The 26,761-nt window shown below is 51.7% G+C and overlaps 1 protein-coding gene across 1 annotated transcript in view; it reads left to right on the forward strand.

The window, feature by feature from the left end:
* Nucleotides 1-26,761, forward strand: part of HERC2 (HECT and RLD domain containing E3 ubiquitin protein ligase 2) — a 1,611,099-nt gene that overhangs the window by 1,245,891 nt on the left and 338,447 nt on the right.

Genomic DNA, 26,761 nt, shown 5'->3' on the forward strand with positions numbered 1-26,761 from the left:
GGCACCACGTGACTCCGCCCTGATGTCGTACGCATACGTGACGTCAGCGAGGATACATAAGTCCCACCCCGGCACGCCTACGTCAGTTTTTTCACTTTTCCGCGTGCAACGCGGATCTGGATTGTGTCCTGGCCTGTTTTCAGGCCTTCCATTCATTTTCACACGTGGGCGTTGGTGGAACAGTGTGCGAATGCCTTCGGGCTTCAAGACGTGTCCCTCTTGCGCACTTCCCATGTCAGCGACGGACCCTCACTCAATCTGCATGTGGTGCCTGGGTGAGCACCACGACTCGACAGATTGCGACGCCTATTAGCACCTGAAACCTAAATCGCGGCGGAAGCACTGAATGAAATTGCTGTCGGCGCGCTTGTCTAGGTCAGTGTCATCCCAGAGCCCGTCTCCTACCTCGGAAGCAAGGAGCCGCCAGTTTCGGCTGCAACATCGCCCTTCACCACGGCCCCAGGGGCGTGGCTCGCCGGCTGGTAGGTCCTTTAGTTTGTTTCCGAGGCCCTGTCCTCCTTCAGCGGTGGGCGCCGACTCCCCTCGAGACATGCGCCCCCTCCAGTCGCCACCCTATCCGCCGTTTCCCGGCGTTGGGGCGACTAGGGCCCAAATGACATCCTATGCTACGGCTCTGCAGGATTCTTTGGCCCCTCCTCCACCTCCTGAGTCGTCTGCGGATCCTTTGCCTTGTGCGGGGACTTCCACGTAGTCTCTGGCAGCTCCGGCCTCGGCGCCGAAGGTTTCGACTTCAGGTCGTAGGAGTGTGGTGTCGTCGAGTTGTGGTCCTTCGGGGCTCCCCTCTTTGGCACCTGCGTCCCTGCCTCTCCGCAAATCCCTACAGGGCTCCTAGTGGCATCGCAGGAGATCGCCGAGACTCCGGGCTTGCCCCTGAGTCCCCCTCGGTCCTCTACGCAGGCGGCTGCCTTGCCAGAGACCGAGCCGGCGCCTTTTCGGCGCCGTTCCTTCACTGTGCCAGCGTCGACTCCGCCCCATTCTCCTGGGGAGCACATGGTGGCAGAGGTCGACCCGGCGACGCACGTGCCCTCTCCGGCGCCGATAGACGTCGATCAGGCGCCTATAGAGGACCCCACGGAGCCGTGCTGGTGTTGGGTTCTTGATTTGTCTCCTGAGGTTCCTTCCTCTCCAGAGGTCTGTTATCTGTTGGTGTCTGCCTCCCTGGAGACAGGGCGCCGTATTGTTGCCTTTTCAGCGGCATCTTCCAGGGATGGCTCCTCGCTGTCTCCTCGGCCTAGGTCTTCTAACCCTTCTTTTCGTGGCTAGATTTTCCACCTGCCTCTCCGCCTTCCCCTGGGGCCCCTCAGGTTCCCCATTCTTCCGTGGATTCCCCTCTATTCCGTGGCTGGCAGCTTCCTCCTACAGCTGGACTTAGGGACTGACGGCTCAGTCTGCAGCCGTCGCCCACGGATTAATTGCTTTCTTCTCCACTGCGCCCTACTGAGGCCAGTGTTGCCTTTGTGAGGCTATTTCCACAGCGGCTGGTATTCTGCGGATGGGTGAACCTGTAACTCCTTTTCCTACAGATGACCTCTTGGAAGTTCTCCATCAGGGATCTGGTGGAAGAGAGTTGTTCCTTCCTTATGATGCGTCACTCCATAATTCTCTTATGGGGCGCCCCGCCACAGCCGATCCGGTGCCTCAGGCGCTTCTGCATTGCCACCGTCCTGCTCCACACAACCCTGTCTGTCTTTCCTTCCACCCTTCTACGCAAGGCGCTCTTCTGCGCAATGCCTTTCCGTGCTTGCCAGTGGTATTGTTTCCTCTGTCTCTGGAGGCTCGGTGGTTGGATTCTTGGGGGCGTAATGTCTTTGCTTCTTCCAGTGCTGCCTTGCGGGTGCTTAATACTTTGTGTGTGTTTGATGAAAAAGGGTTCAGGCAGATCAGGTCGTTTACCCCTTTTCTAGGTTTGCCCGGCGTTAGCCGCTTCTCACCCAACTCACGATTACCCAAATTAAGAGGCAGGCGCTGGAGACTGGAAGGCAGGAAACAGGAGTTTATTTCCGACGGAACAGAACACGTCAAATCAGACAACAGGGTATCTTCTCGAGGTGCTCTCCCAACATCTCTGAGGTCTGGCCTCTTATACACAGTTTTATGGCTTTATTGCATACATTACATCCGTAACATTTCTTTGAAGTACAGGAAGACATCCTCGGAATCCCCGGTCCAGGCCTGTTCCCACACACATCTACAGTAGAGTTCCCACCCCGTTCTCAGCATGTGATGGCAATCGCGCAGCTGGACATTCCGCTGGGAACGGGAATGTAGGCGGTCGGTCGGATCTAGGGGTGTGAAGGCATTGATTAATCCCCGCTCCTTTGATGTGAGGCGAGGTCCTACTGTAGGGACAATAAACTGCATCTGTTGGGCTAGGTGATGGCCTGGGATCAGGCCGGGCAATCGGGCAGGGAGGAAGAGGTTACCAAAAGGGCCCGTTCTATGAGTAGAATGAAAGAGCGAGGGGGCAGGGGTCCAGAGTGGTGACAAGGTCGTGTTTAGCGGTGCGTTTATGGCCCGAACAGGAGAGACCGGGGGCTGTCGGGGCGCGGGGTGCTTGCGGGGCTGGAGAGAGAGAGAGAGAGAGCGAGAGAGATGATGGCTATCGGCAATGGGCAGAGAGGTCATGACACAAAGATGGCTACTATCTATGTTCGTGATGGAGCCTAAAAGGGAACAAGATGGCGGGGCCACTGTTTCGTGACTTTCTTTACCTTCAACAGTGGCGAGGGTGAACACAAATGAACGCCGCTTATGTACATATACATTTTGTCATTTTCCACAGTCGCCGCTTTTTACATAAGATAGATCATTTCCGTGTTTATCATACATATAGTCGTGTTTAGTCAATGAAATAGCGTTTGTCAATATTGGTAGACTTACATATAACCGTGTGTAGTTGATGCAACATACGAGGTGGAATACATATAAATGTACATTTGTCGTACTTAAAAGTGACCGATGAAACATTTTACAGGCAAAAGTGATTGAGGGAGGAATTTAGTCCAATACAAGCAATTAGTCAAGGGGTGTAGAAAGTTCCGAAAAAGGGGGGTCTTCGCCACAGTGTCTTTATTAGTAGCGAGCCATCACTGGTAGGTTCTGGTAGTTCGTTTTCTTCCGTTGGCGCTGTTGAGCACCGGCGGTGGAGCTATAGGTCCAGCTCGGGTCCTTCTTTACACGTCGCAGGGTGTTATCTGTCCTTTGCCGTTAGGCCACAGTCCTGTTTCCTAGCTAATCTCTCTTAAGGGTGCCTTATGCTGGGCACCTGCATTTCTTTCTCGGAGTCAGAATCCACGTGGAAAGGATAGAAGGGGTTTTGTCGGATAATCGAGGGAGGAGAGGGCGGAGTGGGACCGGATCTTTGAGACGGACCAGGGGAGCAAAAGGGTGATGCGCAGGCAGGTCCATCAATCGGGCTCAAAGGGGCGGGGACTTCTGGCACGCGTGGGTCAACAAGTAGAGGGCTTCAAGGCAGCCCCCCATTCCTTCGTTTTCTGCGTTTGAGAGTGGTGCATCGTCCTGCGTCCCGTTGCTCTGCGGCTCCATCTTAGGTCGAGGTCACACGCGCCTCACAATCTGTGGCCAGGCTGTGCGTCACGTCCAGCCCCTCTCCTCCGGTGGCTGTGTATCCTTGAATGGGTACAAAACAGGTTTTAGCGAACTGGCAAGAGAAGGCATTTATACATTTCAATTCCGTCCCAGATCTAGGTAGCTGGGGGTACGTTTCATCGGTCACGGTCAGAAGTTATCACTGTGGAGTATGTATACAGGCGTGTCTACTGATTTTGAACTAGGTCTATTTGGCGTTCATTCATGTCGCATGTGGCTTTCTGACCCTAGCCCTGGCAGTCTTTTATCATCATGAGAGAGGGGTAGAGGCTAAACACTCTTTTCTCGGGGAGCAACAGTTAAGCAGGGTCATCAGTTATACCTCGAGTTTACGGAGCTGGGGTCAAGCGGGAGGAACGGGGACGTTTTGGACATCCGTACTTGGGTGCGGAGGGGTGGGGCAATCTGGGCCTAGGAGATTGTGTTTCTAACGAGCTGAGAGCAGAAGGCCACTGACGTATAGTCCTCCTATAAAAAGGGCCAGATTAGGGGGACATCAGTCGTCTTGCCTGTCCTTTCCTTATAGCCAATTCGAGTTCTGTCATTTTTACAGAAAAGGAGAGGTAGTAACATGGCAAATTACAATTGTTTTAGTTTCTGGCAATTTTGTCGATCACCTTTGTGTTCGAAAAACCAATTAGGCTTGTGCCGGCGGGGCACAACATTACCACACAGAGGAAGAGGGAGCAGGGGTCGTTCGCATTTTAAATGAACTATTCGGTACACGTACAACATGAAGGGAAAGGACGAGAGAGAGAAACGTGTACAATAATAGGCCATTTTGATGCGCACAAAACACAAAACAGTAGGGGTCATATTATATAGAAACACAGACTGAGGGACAACGTAAATCCATATACCACGTACACATGAATTCGGGCGAGGGGGGGGGGTACATGCATTTACATACAGAATTCAAGACAAAACATAGAACAGTACTTGGCCAAAGACATTTCCTCCTGCATGCTGCGCATCCTTAGTTTCCTATTTAATTCGCCTGGCTGTCTTTTGCTGTTCGTCTCTGTTGCAAATACTTATACTTTCGTCAATTGTTCGGGAACTATCCTGGTCGGGCTAGTACTTACGGTGGGATCTTTGAATCATTTTTAGCGGACGGGTATCCAGGCCAAGGCAACGGAGGGTGTTAGTTGGGGGAACAATGGGCAACTTCGAGTTTCATGGCGTAAGAATCTACTCGTAGGTGCACGTCATTCTTGGTTGCATTATTAGAGAGATGGTCGTTTCTAAGTAAGGGTGCGTTATATCTATGTCTGTTCATCGTGTATAGGTGCTATGTTCAGACCCCCTTTTTCCCCATTCCATCGGCCGTCCAATCATCACTCAAGTCGTACAAAGACATCTCTCTTATCAGGTCAACGCGTGCAACGTATATCCAGTCGAATTACACACATTCGGTCATACACACATGCATTCATATCACCCAAATCCGCGTTGCTTAGGTCTTCTCCACACTTTAGTCGATGTTCTGATGCGACCTGCAGAAAGAAGGGGAAGAAGAAGGGGTGGGGGCGGCGTTTAAAGACACATTCGCGCGCATAAACCTAAAAGGCTTTTTACTTACTACGTATTTCGACCTATCTCCGCGGGGTGCAGTCCCTTCCATCTCGGCGTTTTAAGCCCCGTTGGACTGGTGGTGCGGGAGGCATAATCATTTATGGACTGCACATTGCATAGATCGCCCACGTGTGGTATTGCGGATCTTGTGTGGGGGGGGGTCGAAACAAAAGGGCAATCAGGGTAAAGTGGGTGAACTCGTGTTCTTCTTCGAGGAGTCGGGGTGGTCTACAGTGGTACCGGGTCTGGTTTAGGGGCATCTGAAACAATTTCCCTGAGATATGTGGCATACAAAGTAAAACAGAACATCGGGACCTTTATCGATTGCCTTAGGTTGCACAAAAGAAAAAAAACACACGCAACAACTTGGATCGTTCACATTTTCAATATTCCTAGGTACTTTGCTTTTTAACCTTTCAGTAATCGACTTGCTTTATTTCGCCTATATTTTACGTAGATCGGAAACAAGGGCTATGTATTCAAAACTTACCAATCCAAAAGCTACGACTGTATTTGTTGTCACAAAATCTTTATTTAAAAAATGTTGACGTACAAATGCAGGCCTACAACCACGTGGACCAGCCACGGAGCAGACTGGAACTGTACATGAGGGCATATTTATCTGCGGAAAACATAACCAAGTTGGTGGTTGTTTTATTTCATCAAGGTACGATAAGTGCAATAAAATCATATCGAAAATTCATTGTGGGTAAGTACCATCAGTGTCAAAAAGATTCGAACTTTCAATAATACTGTAATCAATGATGCGTCAGAACTTAATATCAAATTCACTGTTCGAATGTTCAAGCAATACTCATCCCCTCCCGCCATGTGCTTCAAAACTGCATACATATCTCACGATATCAAGACTGAGCATCCGGAACACAACGGGGAATTGTGAGTTTCGTTTGTACCGGCGCCATTTTGGGTGGGGTCAGGCGGGTCCAAGTATAGTCAAACTGTCTCTACCAACTCGTGGTTGGACCAGAACTTCTTTTCGGCAGTCCAGAAGTTGCGTTAAGGGGCAACAGAAGGGACCGGTGACATGAACCATCAATCAAAGAAAAGGGAGGGGCAACAATCTTTCCTACCCGGTCATACTGATGTTCCACCGGAACTGATCAAATCGGTAGTCTGCAGTATCTTGGGTCATTCAAAACAGAGGCTGGCGCCAGCATGAGGGCACCGATGTCCCGTGGCTTCGTCTTGGTCGTTCTGCGGGCAATCATGGCAGTCATTTCCCATCGGGGGCGGTCGGGGCCCGCGGAGGTCGAGGGCCCTCCGCAACTCTCGTAGAATCTTCAAAGCTGAGGAGAACGTTTCTGAACGGAGGACTCGTTTTTCTAGCTGGCCAGCGACCAGGCCATCCTTGCACGTCAGGTTCGTTCCTGCAAGGTCGACCGCCATTTTTAGGAGTTCTGCAGCTACCGGCAGTCACTGGGTCAAATGAGCAGACGGACTCCAGTCTGTTGGGTGAGGCGTCGTAGCACCGCCACAGTGGATGAGACCCTGCTGGGTGTGTGGAGCGTCCCTATACTGCAAGAGTGGACGAACCCTTTGCCGGGTGCGTGGAGCGTCCCTGCACCGCAAGAGTGGACGAACCCTTTGCCGGGTGCGTGGAGCGTTGGGGGTGCAGCTGAGGGGCCTCCACCTGGGGAGGCGGGAGAGGCTCGTCCGCGCCGCCTCTCCCTCCCAGTGCACCCCACAGCGTCTCGCTGACATTTGTTATGGCCGGACCAGGCATTGAAGAAGAGGGGGGGGGGGGTCGGAGGCATATGCAAGACATTCCCCCCCCGTGGCCTGCAAGGCGTCAGGAGAAGAAGGGAATGGGAGGACGAGTTCATTCCGGGCCGGGCCATTCACCCCACGACCTCTCCGGCCGAGGGGCGGCCAGCCGCTTCTCCACCCCAGGCCACAGGAGCGGGTCCCTTGGTTCATCCAGGGGACAGGCCTTGGCGCGTGGTGTCGCCTCCGGACTATTCGCGTAATGGTTCTCCACCCCAGGCCGCCGCCGACGGCTTTTGTAGACTTTCTGACGCCCAAAAACCTACTAGAAAGTAGCCCGACATTGCTACTTTGGGGAAGGAGGGACAGGAACGGCGTCAAGCAGACGGCGAAATGCATTGTGGGTTTGTTGTTGCAGCCGTTTGCCGTGTAAATAGTTGTTTAATATATTTTTGTTCAAAATAAAAACGTTTTAACCTGTTACTTTGCTATAGTGTTGTATATTTCTAATATTTGCCTAGGGTTTGTCGTTAATTGGGCGGGGTGGTCGGTGGAGCCGAGCTGTCTCGCAGTCATCATGGCGTTGAGTTCGGCTTTCCCCACTAGTTTCATACTTCCTGAGGGATTGTTCCTAATGTTTCCATTTCAGTAAGGTTGAAAAGAGATCTCATCAGTGGCCTACTGACTTTACTCGATTCCTTTTGTTTTTCCTAATGATTCTTATGTTCTTTTATTTGCTAGCACAATACCGCGGCTAATCCGCATTTTCTTTATATATGTCCTTTTTATTAGGGGTGTCCTCCGGTGGAGCCAGATGGTCTACCTTTAATAAATGGTCCGGGCTGAACCAACTACTGAGCAATGGGGGGGGAGATAGGCATGACGGGTTACAACGGGGACAAAAGTCAGCACTACCTATCCTTCACTACTTTGCGGAGACTAGGTAGAATATTTCTATTCTACAGTATTCGCAAATAGGGAATACCCAAAGAGAGAACCAATTCCAAACAGTCAAGTTCGGACAAACAATCAATCAATCAAATTAGGAATAAAATAGGCGCGACGGGTTACAACGGGGGCAAAAGCCTGCGCTACCTACCCTTCACTATCTGCAAAGAGAGAGATCTTCCTGTTCCTCTCTGTTTGTAGGCAGAGAAGATCCTTTCCAAGAACCAATTCCGAACGATCAAGGTCCGGTCAAACAATCAATCAGTGGGGGATAAAAATAGGCACGACGGATTACAACGGGGGCAAAAGCCTGCGTTACCTATCCTTCACTATCTGCAAAGACTAAACAGAGTATGGCGGCCCTGTGCTTGTTTGCAAATAGAGAATGATCCAAAAAGAACCAATTCCAAAACAATAAATGCTTGGATAACAATCAAATGGAGAGGGAAGTAGGCGCGACGGGTTACAACGGGGGCAAAAGCCTGCGCTACCCACCCTTCACTATCTGCAAAGGGAGAATACTCCTATCCTTCCCCGTTTGTAGACAGAGAATCTCTCAGGACAAAACAATCAAAATGCGTAATACTAGTATTTTCCAATGACAATCAAACAATCAATTCGCAATTTGTCGTGTTTCCACGACCTTACCCGGACCGTATGGACGGTTTCTCGTCTTTCGTTTCCAGCGCCCGATCGTCCTCTATTCTCCGTAATTGCTGTGGCACTCCTGATGGTTCCCAGTCAGGACCGTAGATCACTCGAGAGAGAGGTCTGTTCGGAACCGGTGAAGTTCGGATGATCGGCTGCCAGACAAGGGTCTATCGGGCAGGAGCTCTTCCCGATCGTTGCAGTCGTTCACTCTGTCGTTGGGACCTCTCTCACTGGATCCACGTGTCGCTGATGGGCCCCACGTTGGGCGCCAATTGATGAAAAAGGGTTCAGGCAGATCAGGTCGTTTACCCCTTTTCTAGGTTTGCCCGGCGTTAGCCGCTTATCACCCAACTCACGATTACCCAAATAAAGAGGCAGGCGCTGGAGACTGGAAGGCAGGAAACAGGAGTTTATTTCCGACGGAACAGAACACGTCAAATCAGACAACAGGGTATCTTCTCGAGGTGCTCTCCCAACATCTCTGAGGCCTCGCCTCTTATACACAGTTTTTTGGCTTTATTGCATACATTACATCCGTAACATTTCTTTGAAGTACAGGAAGACATCCTCAGAATCCCCGGTCCAGGCCCGTTCCCACACACATCTACAGTAGAGTTCCCACCCCGTTCTCAGCATGTGATGGCAATCGCGCAGCTGAACATTCCGCTGGGAACGGGAATGTAGGTGGTCGGTCGGATCTTGGGGTGTAAGGGCATTGATTAATCCCCGCTCCTTTGATGTGAGGCGAGGTCCTACTGTAGGGACAATAAACTGCATCTGTTGGGCTAGGTGATGGCCTGGGATCAGGCCGGGCAATCGGGCAGGGAGGAAGAGGTTACCAAAAGGGCCCGTTCTATGAGTAGAATGAAAGAGCGAGGGGGCAGGGGTCCAGAGTGGTGACAAGGTCGTGTTTAGCGGTGCGTTTATGGCCCGAACAGGAGAGACCGGGGGCTGTCGGGGCGCGGGGTGCTTGCGGGGCTGGAGAGAGAGAGAGAGAGAGCGAGAGAGATGATGGCTATCGGCAATGGGCAGAGAGGTCATGACACAAAGATGGCTACTATCTATGTTCGTGATGGAGCCTAAAAGGGAACAAGATGGCGGGGCCACTGTTTCGTGACTTTCTTTACCTTCAACAGTGGCGAGGGTGAACACAAATGAACGCCGCTTATGTACATATACATTTTGTCATTTTCCACATGTTGACCAGGGCTCCTTCCAACCTATTGGACTATGTGGAGTCCCTTCTTTCTCACTTCTTTCTTGAGGGTGCCCGTGTTGGTCTGCGGGGCCATGTGTTGGATGGTAGGGAGTTGGCCGCATTTATTCTTTGTGCGGCTTTGGATGTTGCCGATGCTCTCGGCCGTGCTATGGCCACTTCTGTGGCTCTCCGACGCCATGCTTGGCTCCGTGATGCTGTTTTTCCTGAAAATATTAGGGAGCGTCTGGTTGACCTCCCCTTTGACGGGATCCTCCTGTTTAACACTCATGCGGACTCCGCCATTCAGCGTCTTCTTGCAGGACTCCATCCTCCTCCTCCTCAGCAGGCGGTTTTGTTGATCCTCCAGGATTTGGTGGGAGGTGTTATCCCACTTGCTCCTGGTATTTGGTGTTTGGTGTGGCTGTTACACTTTCTGTGAGGTTTGCTGTGCCCACGGGCTCCTTTGGTGGCCCCCTCTTCAGTTGGCTGCTGGTTCAGCCCCTTTTTGGGCAAGGATGTGTTTTTTGGCTGATTTCTAAGCTATCTGTGGTTTCTGTTGTGGGTTTTTGATTTTGTTCTCTGATGTGGGATTTTCTTCCCTAAGAGTGGTTCCCATGACTTCTTTGGGACGTGTCCTACCCTATGTGGGATACTTGTAGCTATCGTATAACCCTGGCTTCCGCTGGACGGCTGTGGATTCCCCCTTGTGGTTGCTTCGCCTTTTCTGGTGTTGTATTCCGCTTGGCCATCTACGGCATTGTGCTGCGGTGTTTTTGCCCTTGTCCTCCTTTTGTTCTGGTCCTCTGTCTGGTGTTCCAGGGCGGATAATTTCCTATGTTGACGGCTTGGTCCGTCCTACTTGTTTCTCCTCTTATCTTCCGCTGATCGCACTTCCTAATGGATCGGTTCTGTTCGGAGCGGTCTCCTTTAGGGGGTCGTTCGGGATTTTTGCTGGCCTTGCCCTAGTTTTCAGCCCGAAGTAGTCTGGGCATTTAGTTTCACGGCGTTTTACAGATGACCTCTTGGAGGGTCTCCATCAGGGAGCTGGTGGACGGGAGTTGTTCCTTCCATATGAAGCGTCACTCCATAATTCTCTTATGGGGCGCCCCGCCACAGGCGATCTGGTGCCCCAGGCGCTTCTGCATAGCCACCGTCCTGCTCCACACGACCCGGTCTGTCTTTCCTTCCACCCTTCTACGAAAGGCGCTCTACTGCGCAATGCCTTTCCGTGCTTCCCTGTGGTATTGTTTCATCCGTCTCGGGAGGCTTGGTGGTTGGATTCTTGGGGGTGTAATGCCTTCGCTTTTTCCAGTGCTGCCTTGCGGGCGCTTAATACTTTGTGTGTGTTGATCAGGGCTCCTTCCAAACTATGGGACCATGGGGAGTCCCTTCTTTCTCACGTCTCTCATGAGGGTGCCCGTGCTGATCTGCGGGGCCTTGTGTTGGATGGTAGGGAGTTGGCCGTGTTTATTCTTCGTGCGGCTTTGGATGTTGCTGATGCTCTCAGCCGTGCTATGGCCAATTCTGTGGCTCTCCCACGCCATGCTTGGCTCCGTGATGCTGTTTTTCCTGAAAATATTAGGGAGCGTCTGGTTGACCTTCCCTTTGACTGGATCCTCCTGTTTAACACTCATGCGGACTCAGCCATTCAGCATCTTCTTGCGGTGCTCCGTCCTTCTCCTCCTCAGAAGGTGGTTTTGTTGATCCTCCAGGACTTGGTGGGAGGTGTTATCCCACTTGCTCCTGGTGTTTGGTGTGGCTGTTACACTTTCTGTGAGGTTTGCTGTGCCCACCGGCTCCTTTGGTGGCCCCCTCTTCAGTTGGCTGCTGGTACAGCCCTTTTTTGGGCGAGGATGTGTTTTTTTTGGCTGATTTCTAAGCTATCTGTGGTTTCTGTCTTGGGTTTTTGATTTTGTTCTCTGATGCGTGATTTTCTTCCCTAAGAGTGGTTCCCATGACTTCTTTGGGACGTGTCCTACCCTATGTGGGGTACTTGTAGCTATCGTATAGCCCTGGCTTCCGCTGGGAGGGTGTGGATTACCCTTTGTGGTTGCTTCGCCTTTTGTGGTGGTGTATTCCGCTGGTGCGGTCCCTCTTCACCTGGGCATGGCTTGGCCATCTACGGCGTTGTGCTGCGGTGTTTTTGCCCTTGTCTGCCTTTTGTTCTAGTCCTCTGTCTGGTGTTCCAGGGGGGATAATTTCCTTTGTTGACGGCTTGGTTCGTTCTACTTGTTTCTCCTCTTATCTTCCGGCTGATTGCACTTCTTAGTGGATCGGCTCTGGTCGGAGAGGTCTCCTTTAGGGGTTGTCAGGATTTTTGCTGGCCTTGCCCTTGTTTTGAACTTGACGTGGTCTGGGCATTTAGTTTCATGGCGTTTATCAGCAGCTGGCAGCGTCCGCCTGCTCTTCTGTTCTGTGGCCGGGAGCCTTGGCGTGGGACCTGGAGCTCCTGCTTCTTGTTCTGCGGGAGCCTTGTGAGTTTACGTCCTTCTTCTCCCGCCTGCCTTATTGCTGAGGCGCCGTTCTGTCTTGTCTGTTGACTTCCAGGTGTGAGAGACTCGGCTACCCTCTTCACTGGGTGTGTTTCCCGTTGGGGGGCTTTGCCTTCGTTCTACCTCTTCTCCTTGGAGTCTCTGGGTAGCTCTTCTTCCTTGGTGCTCCTCTGCCTGTCCCTCTGGGGCTTCTGGTGGAGATCCTCGGTACCTTGACTGGGCTTGGGGTGCTCTGGCCTTCTTTCGCCTTGTCCTTGTTGCCTCTTGCTGGGTGAGGGCGTGCCGCCTCTTTTGTCGTCTTCCCGCATACCCTCTGGGGCCGGTGGTCTTCTAGATGAAGGGGTTCTCTTTTGCCTGGTGGGACAGGGCGGTTCTCCCTGTCCATTTGACTCATCCCCTGTTGGGGCCCTGTGTTAAGTCCAGGCTAGTGAGGTCCTCTCGCAGACCCTCCTTCCCTTTGGGTATGGCTAGGGTATATATTCTACGTTAAGGAATCTGCGGATAGTAGTCTCTATCAGATGTACAAGTTACTTACTTCCGGTAACGATGTATCTGATAGACGATTCTAGCCGCAGATTGCTTCACGACCCGCCCTTCCTCCCCGTTATGCTAGGAATCTTCTTTGGTCTTCAGCACTCGTCTACCTCCGGGTGGTTGTCCTCTGCGAGTGCCTTTTGTACTCCCTCCCTAGGAGGATGCTCGTCTTGTGGTTTGCTCCGTTCCTTTCTGTTGATTGGTTGATGGTGTTATGGGTGCTTCTGCGCCTCTACACCCTGGTCTCCAGCGGGAGGTTGATAGTGCCGTTATTCCTTTTGTGGCTTGTTCTTCTGACTCTTTTGTAGTCCTTGGGGTTGGGGTCCCTTGCTGGGTCTCGACCTTTAGTTGTTTTCAGAAGCTGTCTCTCCCTGCTGGGGTTGTCTGGGGATGAATTGCCGTTCAAATTCCATTCTGGCCTTGGTACCCTTCTCTGTTCTGGGTAAAGGGGTTGCAGTGCAATTTTTCACATGTCTCTGCCCCTGGTGGGGTGGTTGCTGTTGTGTTTGTTGCAGGCCTGCTACAGTAGCTGTGCTCTGTCCTTTCATTCCATGTCTTTTGGTGTCATAGTGCCTGGCACTGTCCTGGGTGGTGCTGTTCCTCACCATTCGTTTCCTCCCTTTCTGTTTCGCTGTCTTTTCGCACACTGTTCCAGTATTCTCACAGTTTTTGTTTGTGATGGCTCCGCGTTGTGGCGCGTAAAAGTTCTCCGAAGAAAACTGACATAGGCGCGCCGGAGTGAGACTTATGTATCCTCGCTGACGTCCCATACGCGGACAACTTCAGGGCGAAGTTACGTGGTGGAGTCCCCCCGGCGCGCAGAGATGCTGTGGCAGAAAAGTTTTCCGGATCCTGTCTCACGCCTGGGGATAATTCTACGTTAAGGAATCTGCGGCTAGAATCGTCTCTACCAGATATATTGTTACCGAAGGTAAGTAACTCGTACGTCTGCACCCGCTGGTAGTTTAATAAATATTCGCCCAGTGAGGCGTGCCTTGGGTAGATCTTTTCGCTATGACCCAGACGCTTGTTGTTGAAACTTGTACTTTGGAGTTTCCTCCTTCTGCCACTTCTCACTCTATGCAACTCTGTTTGCCTCTTTAATCTCATCTACATGCCTTCCAGTCACAAAATGGTTTTCACTAATGAATGCTCAGATATGCTAACCACCTCATCCATCTGACACACCCACTTCACCCTCCTTGGTGACTTCAATGTCTCAAACAACGTAGGACCAAAAAAAGGAAACAAAACAAAGACACCCTTCTTAACCTCAATGACACAGACAATGTAGTAAAGCAAGTCACCCTCCAACTCACTCATAAGATGACATTTTTCAATCTAATCTACTCTATATCACCAATCATCCAATATCCAATAAAAGCCACCTATAGCCCTGGACTGGACCAGCTGCCTCACCAACCCCATCGCCCTGCTCTATATATGACCAGTAAACCAAGGTCAACCTAGAAGAGAATAGCAAGGGCCAGATGTAGGTATCCAAATACCGGTCGGTAACGGCCGAAATTACCGATTTTCGGCCGTTACCGACCGGTATTTGGATACTGAGATGTAGGGCCACCTAAAATACAGATTCGGTAATTTTACAGATTCGGTAATTTTACAGATTCGGTAAAATTACCGATTCTGTAAAATTACCGAATCTGTATTATGAGATATAGGTAGCACTGTAATCAGTGCTACAGGGCTTTAAGAATTCGTTATTTACCACCAACTAGAAGTTGGTGGTAAATAATGAAAAGCCTTGAAAAAGCATTTTTTTTGCTTTTCAAACGCTGCCATGTTGCAGACATACATGCCCTTAGGGCATGTATGTCTGCAACGTGTGCACCCATACACGATTGAGGGGTGCAACAGGGTATCAAAGTGACACCCTGCCACCCTTCAATGTTTCCCCCAATTACCGAATCGGTATTTACCGATTCGGTAATTGACATTCATTCCTATGGGCCTCCAGGCCCATAGGAATGAATGGCAATTACCGAATCGGTAAATACCGATTCGGTAATTACCAAATCTTACCGATTCGGTAATTTAAAAAGAGAAATTACCTACATCCCATTTACCTACTATTAAATACCGAATCGGTATGATTAGGTATTTAAGAGTAGGTAAATCGAGATTACCTACATCTGGCCCCAAATCTTTAAATTCCTTAAGCACTTATCCATTGACAGCTTAAACTTGCTGTACCTAGTGCTTGTCTGACCATAGCACCTTTCTACATGACTTCTACACTTTTCTGAAAAAACTTGTGAACATATGTGTTTAAAACAAAGCCATACAAGTGTGGCCAAAATCTTTGGCACCCTGGTACTCCAAAGATCTTCCTGGCAGCAAATGTTTCTCCACGAACAGGAAAGAGAATGGAATTAAAACAAAACTTAAAAGTACAGAATATCCTCCATGCAACATGCAGACAACTCCAATCATCAGCCAAAGCAAAGTACTGAACTAATACCATTAATGAAGCTGCCAACAGAAGCCAAAAGTGATCAAGCATTGCATCAACCCCTGCTGACCTTCCTATACCACACACGGCAGAAACGTAGAATACCATCAAACATTTCTTTGATGAAAAAATACAGAAGATTCTACAGCACATCTACAACACAAAACCTGCTTCTACTTTTATATCCACCCTTTCGTATAGCATCCCACAATGGTCATTCTTTAGAGACCTATTTTTAGGTCTCGTGGCGTAACAGCGCGTCAGCGCTGTGTCCGCCAGGAGATCTTTTGTTACTGACTGTGCTTCCCAGGAGACAGCACCTGGCCGCGCGCATCTCGCAAAAGGCGATCGGCGCAGGCCACACGCGCGCGCTCGCCGTGGCTGTCTCCTGGGAAGCGCAAACATACACAGGCACACCTCCCCCTGCACGCATGCGCACACACATACACAAGCACACATACACGCACGGAGAGACATCCCCCCCCCACCCCTCGGCCGTCGCACACACAGACACACACACACACGCACACATACAGGCATCCCCCCTTCCCCGCTCACCGGCACTCCGGACTTGTGCAGCCTCCTACCGCGGGGCTCTCCCTCGGGCATGGGAGCCCCGCGTCACCACTGCTCCTCCAGGCACTCCGTGGGCGCGGGCTTCACAAAACGGAAGTCCCGCCCCACGATAGGTTTCGTTTTGCGTGCGCACGTCTTCTTAGGAGTGGGATTCGCGCACAAGACGGAAGTCCCGCTCCCACCAAAGGTGTTGCATGTTAAAAAGCATATTTATGTAAAAACATGAATTGGGGTCAAATAATGCCCTCCAAGGGTTCTGGTGACACCACTTTCTAAACGCCAGGGCGTGCTTGACCTGCGGCCCTATTACATCATCGGTAACCCTATACTGCCACCTGTGCACAAGTGTGCCAAACCCATGTAAGGCATAATTCTCGTATAAGAGCATTGCAAATGCTCGCTAATCAAGTCGTACGATTTCTACTGAGATATACGCAGGAACATGACCACTCAATTATGGAACATTTTCTTTGCTCTGGTTAGATCCTAAAATCTTTCCTGAAAAATATTGCAAGGCTGGGCGCTTCCTTAGTTCAGATGGTTATTTTATTTTCTGCCTCTGTAGTATTTTGAAAAGTCGCTGTTTTTCTTTTAACACTCGAAATTGTGATTTGGTGGAAAACGCTTTTATCCTCATAATGGGATGTTGAGTTTAAATTTAAACCCAGAATTCTAACACACCTAATTGCCTCCAAGAGAAATGCCAGTTGGCTGGATTATTTTGCTTGCAGTTCGTTTATGAAACAGCTTTGGTTTTTTCACGTCACACAGCTGTACGTGTGCTACAGCAAAATCATTATATTGTTGATTGTAACAATAATTGCCAATGCGTATTACAGACTACTCATAAACTACGGGTCTTGCAGGGGCTCAGGGAGTGCAGCGTCAAGTGCGGACTCGAAATGTGGGATTGCTAAATATGAGTGCGTGTGAAGCGCACTAATAGGGACTTATTTACAGGCACCCTGCGCAGTAAGTGAGTCATTTTTAATATGGGAGAAAGTGACTTACCGGCATCGCAAGGGGCTTGTAAATAAATCCCATAATGGTTTACTCACATCACTCATCTCATTAACGCGCGTATTAAAGGGTTGGACTGCGCGATCCGTCGCTATAGTCTTGTCTGCTCTCATCTGACGCCTCCTGTGACCTTGGGCACATGCATCATGTGCAAATCGGCCTCACTGGGAACTGTTGGTGTGCAGCTCTCGTCTTTGATTGACAGGTAGGTTGTGGCGAGCTGTGCGAGTTCACATGTCAACGGCTGTGCAATCAGGCGATTGCTTCTTAATTAATGGTGCCTTAGGCGGTGTGTGAATAATAACAGCTGTGAGCCCGTGCCTGAGGTGCATCATCAGAGCTGTGTGAATAATGACAGCTGTGAGCCCGTGCCGGAGGTGCATCATCAGAGCTGTGTGAATAATAACAGCTGTGAGCCCATGCCTGAGATGCATCATCAGAGCTTTGTGAATAATAACTGTCAGCCCCGTGCCTGAGGTGCATCATCAGAGCTGTGTGAATGACAGCTGTGAGCCCGTGCCGGAGGTGCATCATCAAAGCTGTGTGAATAATAACAGCTGTGAGCCTGTGGCTGAGGTGCATCATCAGAGCTGTGTGAATAATACTGCGTCAGCCCCGTGCGTGAGGTGCATCATTAGAGCTGTGTGAATAACAGCTGTGAGCCCGTGCCTAAGGTGCACCATCAGAGCTGTGTGAATAATAACAGCTGTGAGCCCGTGCCTAAGGTGCATCATTAGAGCTGTGTGAATAATAACAGCTGTGAGTCCGTGCCAAAGGTGCATCATCAGAGCTGTGTGAATAATAACAGCTGTGAGCCGTGCCTGAGGTGCATCATCAGAGCTTTGTGAATAATAACTGCGTCAGCCCCGTGCTGAGGTGCATAATAACTGCGTCAGCCCCGTGGTGAGGTGCATCATTAGAGCTGCGTGAATAATAACAGCTGTGAGCAACAGCACTCTTGCACACACTCAAACTGCTCACCAATTCAAAGTATGCTAAAAAATGTATGCAACGCATTGTCATACACAATGCCAATAACTCAAACTTTAATGCTGCGAGACCTATTGCATTGCAAATGCTTGTTAAACAGTTCTCACCAACGCACTCAACTCTCTCAGGGATGTCTTTCATCCCTTGTTATTCATTGGAGCTCATTCCGGAAAAACGCTCTTACCTGCTACTCAACATTTTCTAGTTTCCCTCACTCGAGGCATCTTCCTAAAAGCTTTTGAGACAGGCCAGATTCTCCCATTCCTAAAGGAAAGCACACTAGAACATGCTGATCTCCCCAACTACTGCACCGTACTCCTCAACCTTTCATCTGCAAGACCATTGAAAAAACAGTCTATGCTGAGCTCCAAGATCACATCTACACGACCATCTCCTTCATGACTGCCAATCTGTGTTCAGAGAAAGCTGCAGGCTGGATAAATATACTCTGCATATTGTAGTAAACATCTTTCTGATCACAGATGAAGGTAACCCTGCCTCTGGATAGTGATGAACCTTTCCGCCGTCTTGAACACCATTGACCCCCCCACCTCATCCACAGCCTAAAGTCTATAGTGAGTTCCACTGGTAACGTTCTTAAGTTGTTCTCCTCCTACCTTTCCAGCGGACACCAGTTTGTTCACATGGGCCTATCCAGGTCCCATAAGATCCCTATTACCTATGTAGATACCCACGGTTCCGTCCTGTACCTAGTCATCTTTAGCCACTACATATTGGGGCTCTTCTCGCTGGTAATAGCATCAACATTCACAAATAACTTAACAACTCTATTTAAAAGATTGTCCCGCTTAAGACTTTTAATGCTGCAAACACTGCCTGCACCTCACCCACACCAAGTGCAACACATAAGAAATAGTCCAAACTTGACTCCCTGACCTGAACCTCGATTGTCCTGAACCCCAACTTCCACCTAGAGCCAAGACATTTGGATTTATACCGGACATTCGCTTCATTCTCAAGGAACACATTGCCAAGGAAACATGTGTCCTGGTACCAGCTCCCTCTACTAAAGAAAGCGAAAGTGTTCCTCCCAAAAAGGGACCTCAGAACTTTTGGTAACCTGCACTTCTGTCTCATCTGGATGGTAGATATGCTCTGCTGCATGGCTTCCCAAAGTCCACACTTCCCTTACCGGCATGCTACACATAGCAGCACGTCTCATTCAGGTCTTGAAGGAATACAATCACATCATCCTTATCCTTGCGGAGCTCCATGGCTCTCTTTGCCAGCCCACACCGTTTCAAACCCAGTTCCATCATTTACAAAGCCATCACAACGAGCCCAACTGCCTATTTGGCTGATGAGCTCACGATCTGTGGTGCCTCTTGGCACACCTGCAGCTAGGACATCACCGTACTGTAGACAAAAAAGTGTAAAAAAAGAAGGCATCCCTATATCCATCAGGGCCGCCCTAACCCTTCTTCAGTTTAGGGAAGAGATATAGACTGTTCTATTTGAAGTACACCATCAAAATGAAGTATCTGATAGAGACTACTAGCCGCAGATTGCTTAACATAGAATTATCTCCAGTCGTGAGACTGGACCCGGAAAACTTTCTTGCCCAGCATCTCTGCGCGCCAGGCCTGGGCGGCACCACGCGACTCCGCCCCAACGTCCTCCGAGGGTGTGACGTCAGCGAGGTCACATAAGCCCCACCCCGGCGCGCTGACGTCAGTTTTCTTCTTTTCCACGTGCAACGCGGACCGGGATCGTGTTCCTGGCCTGTTTCACGCCCCTTTTTCCACTTTGAGCGTTTTTTCTTGGGAGCAGTGTGCGAATGCCTTCGGGCTTCAAGGCGTGCTCGTCTTGTACGCGCCAGATGTCGGCAACAGACCCTCACCCTATCTACATGTGATGTTTGGGAGAGCACCACGACTCCACAAACTGTCAGGCGTGTCAGCAAATGAAACCGAAGTCCCGGAGGGAGCGATGGATGAAACTCCTTTCGGCACGCAGGTCCAGGTCGGCGGCGTCACCGCGTCCATCCCCCGTGGACGGCTTCAAGAACCTCCGATATCGCCCTTCTCCCAGGCCGCAAGAGCGTCGCTCACCTGTTGGGAAGTGTCACAGTTTGTCCTCGAGGGCCGGTCCCCGGGCTGTTGGGGGCGTGGGTTCTCCGTGGGTGGTGTGGCCGTTACACCCACTCTCTGTGGGATACGGTTGCGGCCGTGCTGCCAGAGTGCCCGGAGGGGGCCCGGGCAAAGTTCGCTCAAGTCCTTGCGGAGGGACAAGACGCAGCACGGTATTCCATCCGATGTGGGCTGGATACCACGGACTCGCTGGGCAGGGCGATATCGACGACGGTGGCGGTTCGCCGCCACGCCTTACTGAAGTCCACCAACTTCTTGGCTGATGTCCAGAACACCCTCATAGACATGCCGTTCGATGGCAGCCACCTCGTTGGTGGCAAGGCAGATCATGCGCTTGAACGCTTCAAGGACTCCAGGGCTACGGCCAAGTCCTTGGGCCTGTCGGGCCATCATCAGCCATCTTCTGCCTTTCGCTCCTTTCGTGGCCAAGGAAGGGGCACCCCTTCACGTCCTGCCAGCCACGGGCCGCAGTCTAACATCCAGCGTGGCGGCGGACGTGGTAACCGCCATGGCGGTGCCAGGGGACAACGGCAAGGCCTGTCCACATCCACCCCCGCAGCATCTGCCTCAAAGCCCTCCTAGTCCGAGCTTTCAGGTCCATTTGACGATTTGCAGCACCCACCTGTCAGAAGTGATGTCGCGCCAGTGGAGGAGGTGATGGCGGACCCTGCCCCCCACTGGCGCGACATCACTTCTGACAGGTGGGTGCTGCAAATCATCCGAATGGGCTACTCCCTCCCCTTCGAGGCGACCCCTCCAGCCATGCCACCGCAGTACCACCGCGTGTCGGGGGATCACTTGAAACTTCTGCAAGAGGAAGTATCGGCCGTCTTGGCCAAGGGGGCCATCAAGCGCGTTCCTGGGCCAGAAGTAGGGTGTGGTTGCTATTCCCACTACTTTCTGGTTCCCAAGAAGGGCAAAGGGGGCCTACGCCCTATCTTGGACATGCAGAACATCAGCGGCTTCCACCGGAAGGAGAAGTTCAAGATGCTGACTTTGGCATAGGTCTTAGCTACCCTGGACCCCGGAGACTGGATGGTAGCGTTGGACTTGCAGGACGCTTATTTCCACATCCCCATCCTGCCGTCCCACCGGCGTTACCTGCGGTTCACGGTAGGCCTTGAGCACTTTCAGTTCACCGTGCTCCCCTTTGGCCTTACCAGGGCCCCACGGGTGTTCACGAAAGTGATGGCGGTGGTCGCAGCTCATCTGCGCAGGTTAGGGGTTTCAGTCTTCCCCTACCTCGACGACTGGTTGTTGAAGGCGGGCTCGCCCCAGACAGTCGTCAGCCACCTCCAAACAACGGCCGACCTCCTCCACTTGCTGGGGTTTTCCATCCATGTGCCGAAGTCACACCTGTGTCCCTCTCAAATGCTCCTCTTCATCGGAGCGGTTCTGGATTCGGCGCAGTTTTGGGTTTATCCTCCAGAACAGCGGGTTCTGGATATTCAGGCTCTTATTCCTATCTTTCAGCCTGTATCCCGGGTCTCGGTCAGGTTGACGCTGCGGCTTCCGTGCCTCTGGCAATGGCTGGAACACCAGGGCGTCACCCTGGTGGTTCAACACCTGGCAGGTTCCCTGAACGCCAGGGCAGACGAACTCAGCCGTCGGTGCATGATGGATCACGAATGGCGTCTGAACTCGGACGTGGCGCAAGGTCTCTTTCGGCAGTGGGGAGAGCCTTGGTTAGATCTATTCACCACAGAAGAGAACGCGCAATGTCATCAGTTCTGCGCGTTGGAATTTCCAAGGCGGCACTCGCTCTCCGAAGCTTTTCGTCGCGAGTGGATTTGCGGTCTGTTGTACGACTTTCCGCCTATACCACTTCTGCCCAGAGTGCTGAAGAAGATCAGGCACGACTGGGCCCAAGTCAACCTTGTAACCCCGGACTGGGCACGAAGGTACTGGTATGCCGAGCTACTCAGCATGTCAGTTGATCCCCCGATTCGTCTGTCTCTTCAGGAGGACCTTCTGTCGCAGCAGCAGGGGACTGTCCTCCACCCGCACCTGTCCATCCTCCACCTCCGTGCGTGGAGATTGAGCGGCGGCAGTTGAGGCCATTTGACTTGCCTCCTGAAGTCTGTGATGTCATTCTGGCAGCCAGGCGTCCCTCCACAAAAACGGTAAACGCCTGCAGGTGGAACAGATTTGTGGCATGGTGCACAGCAAAGGCTGTGGATCCCCTTTCTGCCCCTCTTTCAGAGGTTCTCCTCTTTCTTCTTTCACTTGCCCAGGAGGGCTCTGCTCTGGGCACTATCAAGGGCTACCTCTCTACCTGCCATTTCAGCCTTCTAAAGGCTTCCTGATCAGCCTTCTCTGTTCAAGTCCCCTGTTGTAAATAGATTCTTGAAGGGCATCACTCACATGTTTCCTCCTGTTCCTTTTGTGATGCCTCAGTGGGACTTGAACCTTGTTCTAATTTTTTTGATGAGCGCTCCCTTTGAGCCACTTCACAATTGTCCCCTCCGTCTTCTTACTCTTAAGACTGCCTTCCTGGTTGCCATCACCTATGCCAGGAGAGTGAGCGAGCTCCAGGCTCTTTCTTCTAAGCCTCCTTTCCTTTCTGTCCATCCGGACAAAGTTGTCTTAAAAACACGTCCCTCTTTCCTGCCCAAGGTTGTTTCAGCCTTCCACATCGGGCAGTCCATCACCTTGCCCACCTTCTTTCTGCCTCCGCATCCCTCAAAAGAGGAAGAGAGGCTCCACCGTCTGGACCCAAAACGTGCGCTCTCATTTTATTTGGACCGCACACGCCAGTTCCGGGTGGACGACCTGCTCTGGTTACGTGGGCGCTAAGAAGGGACAGGTAGTGCACATACGCACCATTTCTTGATGGGTCGTTTTGTGCATTAAGGCCTGTTATTCTCTGGCTAAGAAGGAGCCTCCGGTGGGGCTGCGTGCCCACTCCACTCGGGCCACGGCGGCTACTACTGCCCTGGGTCGGGGAGTCCTGTTGCAGGACATCTGTCAGCCAGCTACGTGGGCCTCGCTGCACACGTTCGCTAGACACTACTGCCTGGACAGCCAAGTCCGGAGAGATGGCTTCTTTGGCAGTTCCGTGCTCCAGGACTTTCTGGTGTGATCTTGGTTCGCAGACCCACCACCGGGGGTTGGTATTGCTGGGGTATCTATTCTAAGGTAAGGAATCTAATACTAACGTGTCTCTTTCAGATGCGCAAGTTACTACTTGTGTAACGATATATCTGTAAGAGACATTAGTTAGTGATTGATTCCTTACCGCCCCACCCATCCTCCCCGTCCTGCGAACCGATATCTAGGGTTAAGGTCATCCCCTTTCAGGGCCCTAGTTTCATGGCACCAGTGTTGGTTTTTATCATGGCTCTGTGTTTCTGGCGCGGAAAAGCTATGTATAAGAACTGACTTCAAAAATTGACTAGGGTACAACTTTTTCCGGATCGGCGCTTGCTGGCGCGGAAAAAAGAAGTACTGGCATCAGCGCGCGAGGGCCGCATCTAAGTACTCCAACGATGTCATCACGGTGCCGACGACGGACGCGGAGCCGCGGACGACACCTACCGACGCGCAAGGGTACTGCTGCGCAAAACTTTCCGGATCCAGTCTGACGCCTGGGGATAATATAAGGTAAGGAATCTAACACTAACTACTGTTTCTTACAGATATATCGTTACACAAGTAGTAACTTGTGCTTTATACATTTAAGTATGTATTGTTTTACAAATTAATGTGATGATTGGACATGAAAGTTAGTGAGTGCTGTCTGTTGTGTTTCAATTGATCTGAGACGCTAAGGCCACCCACCTCTTGGAATAAGTTATGATGCTGATCCATGTATACCTGAGAGAGCAAAATACCTAAGAGTATTTCTCTTAGCTCTCTGGTCTGTAGTGCACTGGTATTGCTACAGTGTACACTAAAGGTAAAAGGAACCCAGATGGTGATGCCCAGTAACCCTTGACTGCCCCATGTCCTTGAGAGAAAGCCTTACATTCCCTTTGAAAGTTTGCAACTTTTTGGTTAACTATATGTTAGCTAAGTAAAAGTAGTTGACACAACATTTACAGTCTTTGGGCCCTTCTGTGACTCATAAGCCATTTTAAATGACTCTGGTAAGAATCAAATGAGTAATCATGTCTGTCATATAATGGTTTCACAAGATGATGCTGTTCAACGGTTCAACAGAAAGGTAAGGGAGTATTGTTCCTCTGCTGAAAAAATGAAACCAATAATCTAAGGAAGAGGGATCATATTCTTGAGGTAGACTTGATATGAACTGTAGATTAAAAAATAAATTTTTCTAGCTATCCCAGAACATTACAAAAAGGCTGCAATGACTGGGATGCAAGGCAAGACCTTCAGAAATCCCCTTGTCCATTTTAAAATAAGGCAGCCCATTGCACCTGATGACATGCAGGGTTTCTTGAGACTCAAATGAGGGAGTTCAGCAGCCCTTGCTCTCAAAGAATACCCTTTTGCTGTTTAATTGCAGATGCCATCCATCTACCTATGTTTGAAGGAGTAAACCATGTCTCTTGTAATAAGTAGCTGTCTATTTCTGATTTTTAGTCTTAAATACTGGGTTCATGCCCATAACTAGTTAAACCTTTGGGGAATTTGGAAATCTGAATATACATATGTAGTTTTGTTTGATGTACGTATTCATACCTTTCCAAGTCATGTCGCTTCCAGCACTAGTACTGCCACTGCTTTCTGTAATCTGAAAGAAACAGGTTAGTATTAGATTCCTTACCTTAGAATATCCCCAGGCGTCAGTCTGGATCCGGAAACTTTTGCGTAGCAGTACCCCTGCGCGTCGGTAGGCGTCGTCTGCAGGCGTCCCCTGCAGCTCCGCGTCCGTCGTTGGCGTCGTGCGCCGTGATGACGTCGCTGGAGTATATAGACGCCGCCTCCGCGCGCTGACGTCAGTTCTTCTTTTTTCCGCGCCAGTTAGCGCAGATCCGAAGAGCAGTACTCCGGTCTTTGACCAAAGTTTTTTTGTGAATCCTTGATTCTTCTTACGGTGCCGGTAGGATGCCCGGTTTTAAGAACTGTGACGACTGTGACCGCACGATGTCGGTCACGGATCATCACCGACTCTGCCTCCGGTGCCTGGGCCCTGACCACGCCGTGGACGACTGTGTCGATTGCCGGGCCTTGACGACTAAAGCTAGACGGGAGCGGTCCCGCAAGCTACTCGAGCTCCGGGTGTCGGCCCCGCGTCGAGAGCGGTCCCGGTCCGGACGGAGGTCTAGGGATCGATCGAGGGAGCGGTCGCGGAGCCGTCACGAGCGCTCCGGGAGTCATCACCATTCCTCTGGTTCCTCAGGTAGGAAGCACAAGAAGTCGGGGCGTCGTCATCGTACCCCAGACTCCCCCCCGACGCTCGCGCGATGCGGCCGGGGGTTCGGGTGGCCCCACCCCCGCGGCTCCGCGTGAGTCGCTGACGCGGCCTGCTCCATACCCTGCGGTCCCTGGGCAGGGCGCGTCGCCCGGGGAGATAGAGGCGTTCCTCATGGCCATGAGGGCACTGTCTCCTCCGACGGCGCCTGCGGGCCCGGTGGTCCCGTCCGGGGGTCCTAGCGGTTCGGGTGCTCCTGCCTCGACGCCGTCGGGTGCTCCGGCCCCGACGTCGCCGACGGTCCCGGCCCCGGCGCCGCAGGGACCTTCAGGGTCGGCGCCGGCTGGTCAACCGGCCTCTCAGGCGCCGATTCCATCGGGGCAACCCACGGCGCCGCCCCGCGCGACGCCGGCTCCGGGCGGCGCCGCCCCCATTCCCTCTGCGACTCCGGCCGCGGAGTCGAACCGGCGTCGCCCGACGCCGAGTCCGACGCCGATGGGGCCTGTTGACCCCGGGGAGCCGGTCTACATTGTTGACTCCGAATATGGTGAGGATGTAGATTGCGGAGAAGAGTGGGAGGGGTCTGAGGACCCTCTGACCCGCGAGTGTCAGTACGATGTGGACTGGACAGGTGACTTGGGTGACGCCAGTGGTCTGGATGACTCCCCCAACCCTGGCTTTGTCTCGCCTCCTACCGTGGCTACGGAGGAGGGGGCAGCTTATTCAGTGGTGTTGATGAGGGCTGCCAAGGCCTTACACCTTGAGCTCCCCGTCGCGGCCTTGAGGACTAACATCCTCACTGAGGTACTCAAAGCGCAGTCATGCCCACAGGAGCCACTGCTGCCGTTCAATGAGGCCTTAACTGACGTTCTTTTGGGCACGTGGTCCAGGCCCGCTTCAGGTTCGCCTGTTGATAGGAACGTGGCCAGACGCCACCGTCCGTGTACGGATGAACCAAAGTTCTTGTCCTCCCATCCCACCCCTGAGAGCCTGGTGATCCAGGCCTCGACTTCCCAGACCGCATTCCCGTCGGCCCCGCCCGACCGGGAATCTAAGAGGTACGACCAGTATGGTAAGAAGGTCTTTTCGTCCCTGAGTCTGGGACTGCGGTCTTGCAACACCGCGTGCCTCTTAGGCCGCTACACCCACTCTCTGTGGGATACGGTCGCGGAACTGCTGCCTGAATGCCCGCAGGAGGTACGGGCTAAGCTCGGCAAGGCTATGATTGAAGGCCGAGACGCAGCAAGATATTCCATTACGGTGTGGTCTTGATACGACCGACTCACTGGGCAGGGCGATGTCCACGACTGTGGCGATTCGTCGCCGTGCCTGGCTGAGATCCGCCAATTGCTCGGCAGATGTCCAGTCTGCATTGATGGACATGCCGTTTGATGGCAGTCGCCTGTTTGGCGACAAAGCGGACCACGCGCTGGAACGCTTCAAGGACTCCAGGGTCACGGCCAAGTCCTTGGGTCTCTCGACCCAGTGCCAGCAAACGGGTTCGTTTCGCTCCTTTCGTGG

Source organism: Lissotriton helveticus, chromosome 8, assembly GCF_964261635.1.
Source record: "Lissotriton helveticus chromosome 8, aLisHel1.1, whole genome shotgun sequence".
Taxonomy (NCBI): domain Eukaryota; kingdom Metazoa; phylum Chordata; class Amphibia; order Caudata; family Salamandridae; genus Lissotriton; species Lissotriton helveticus.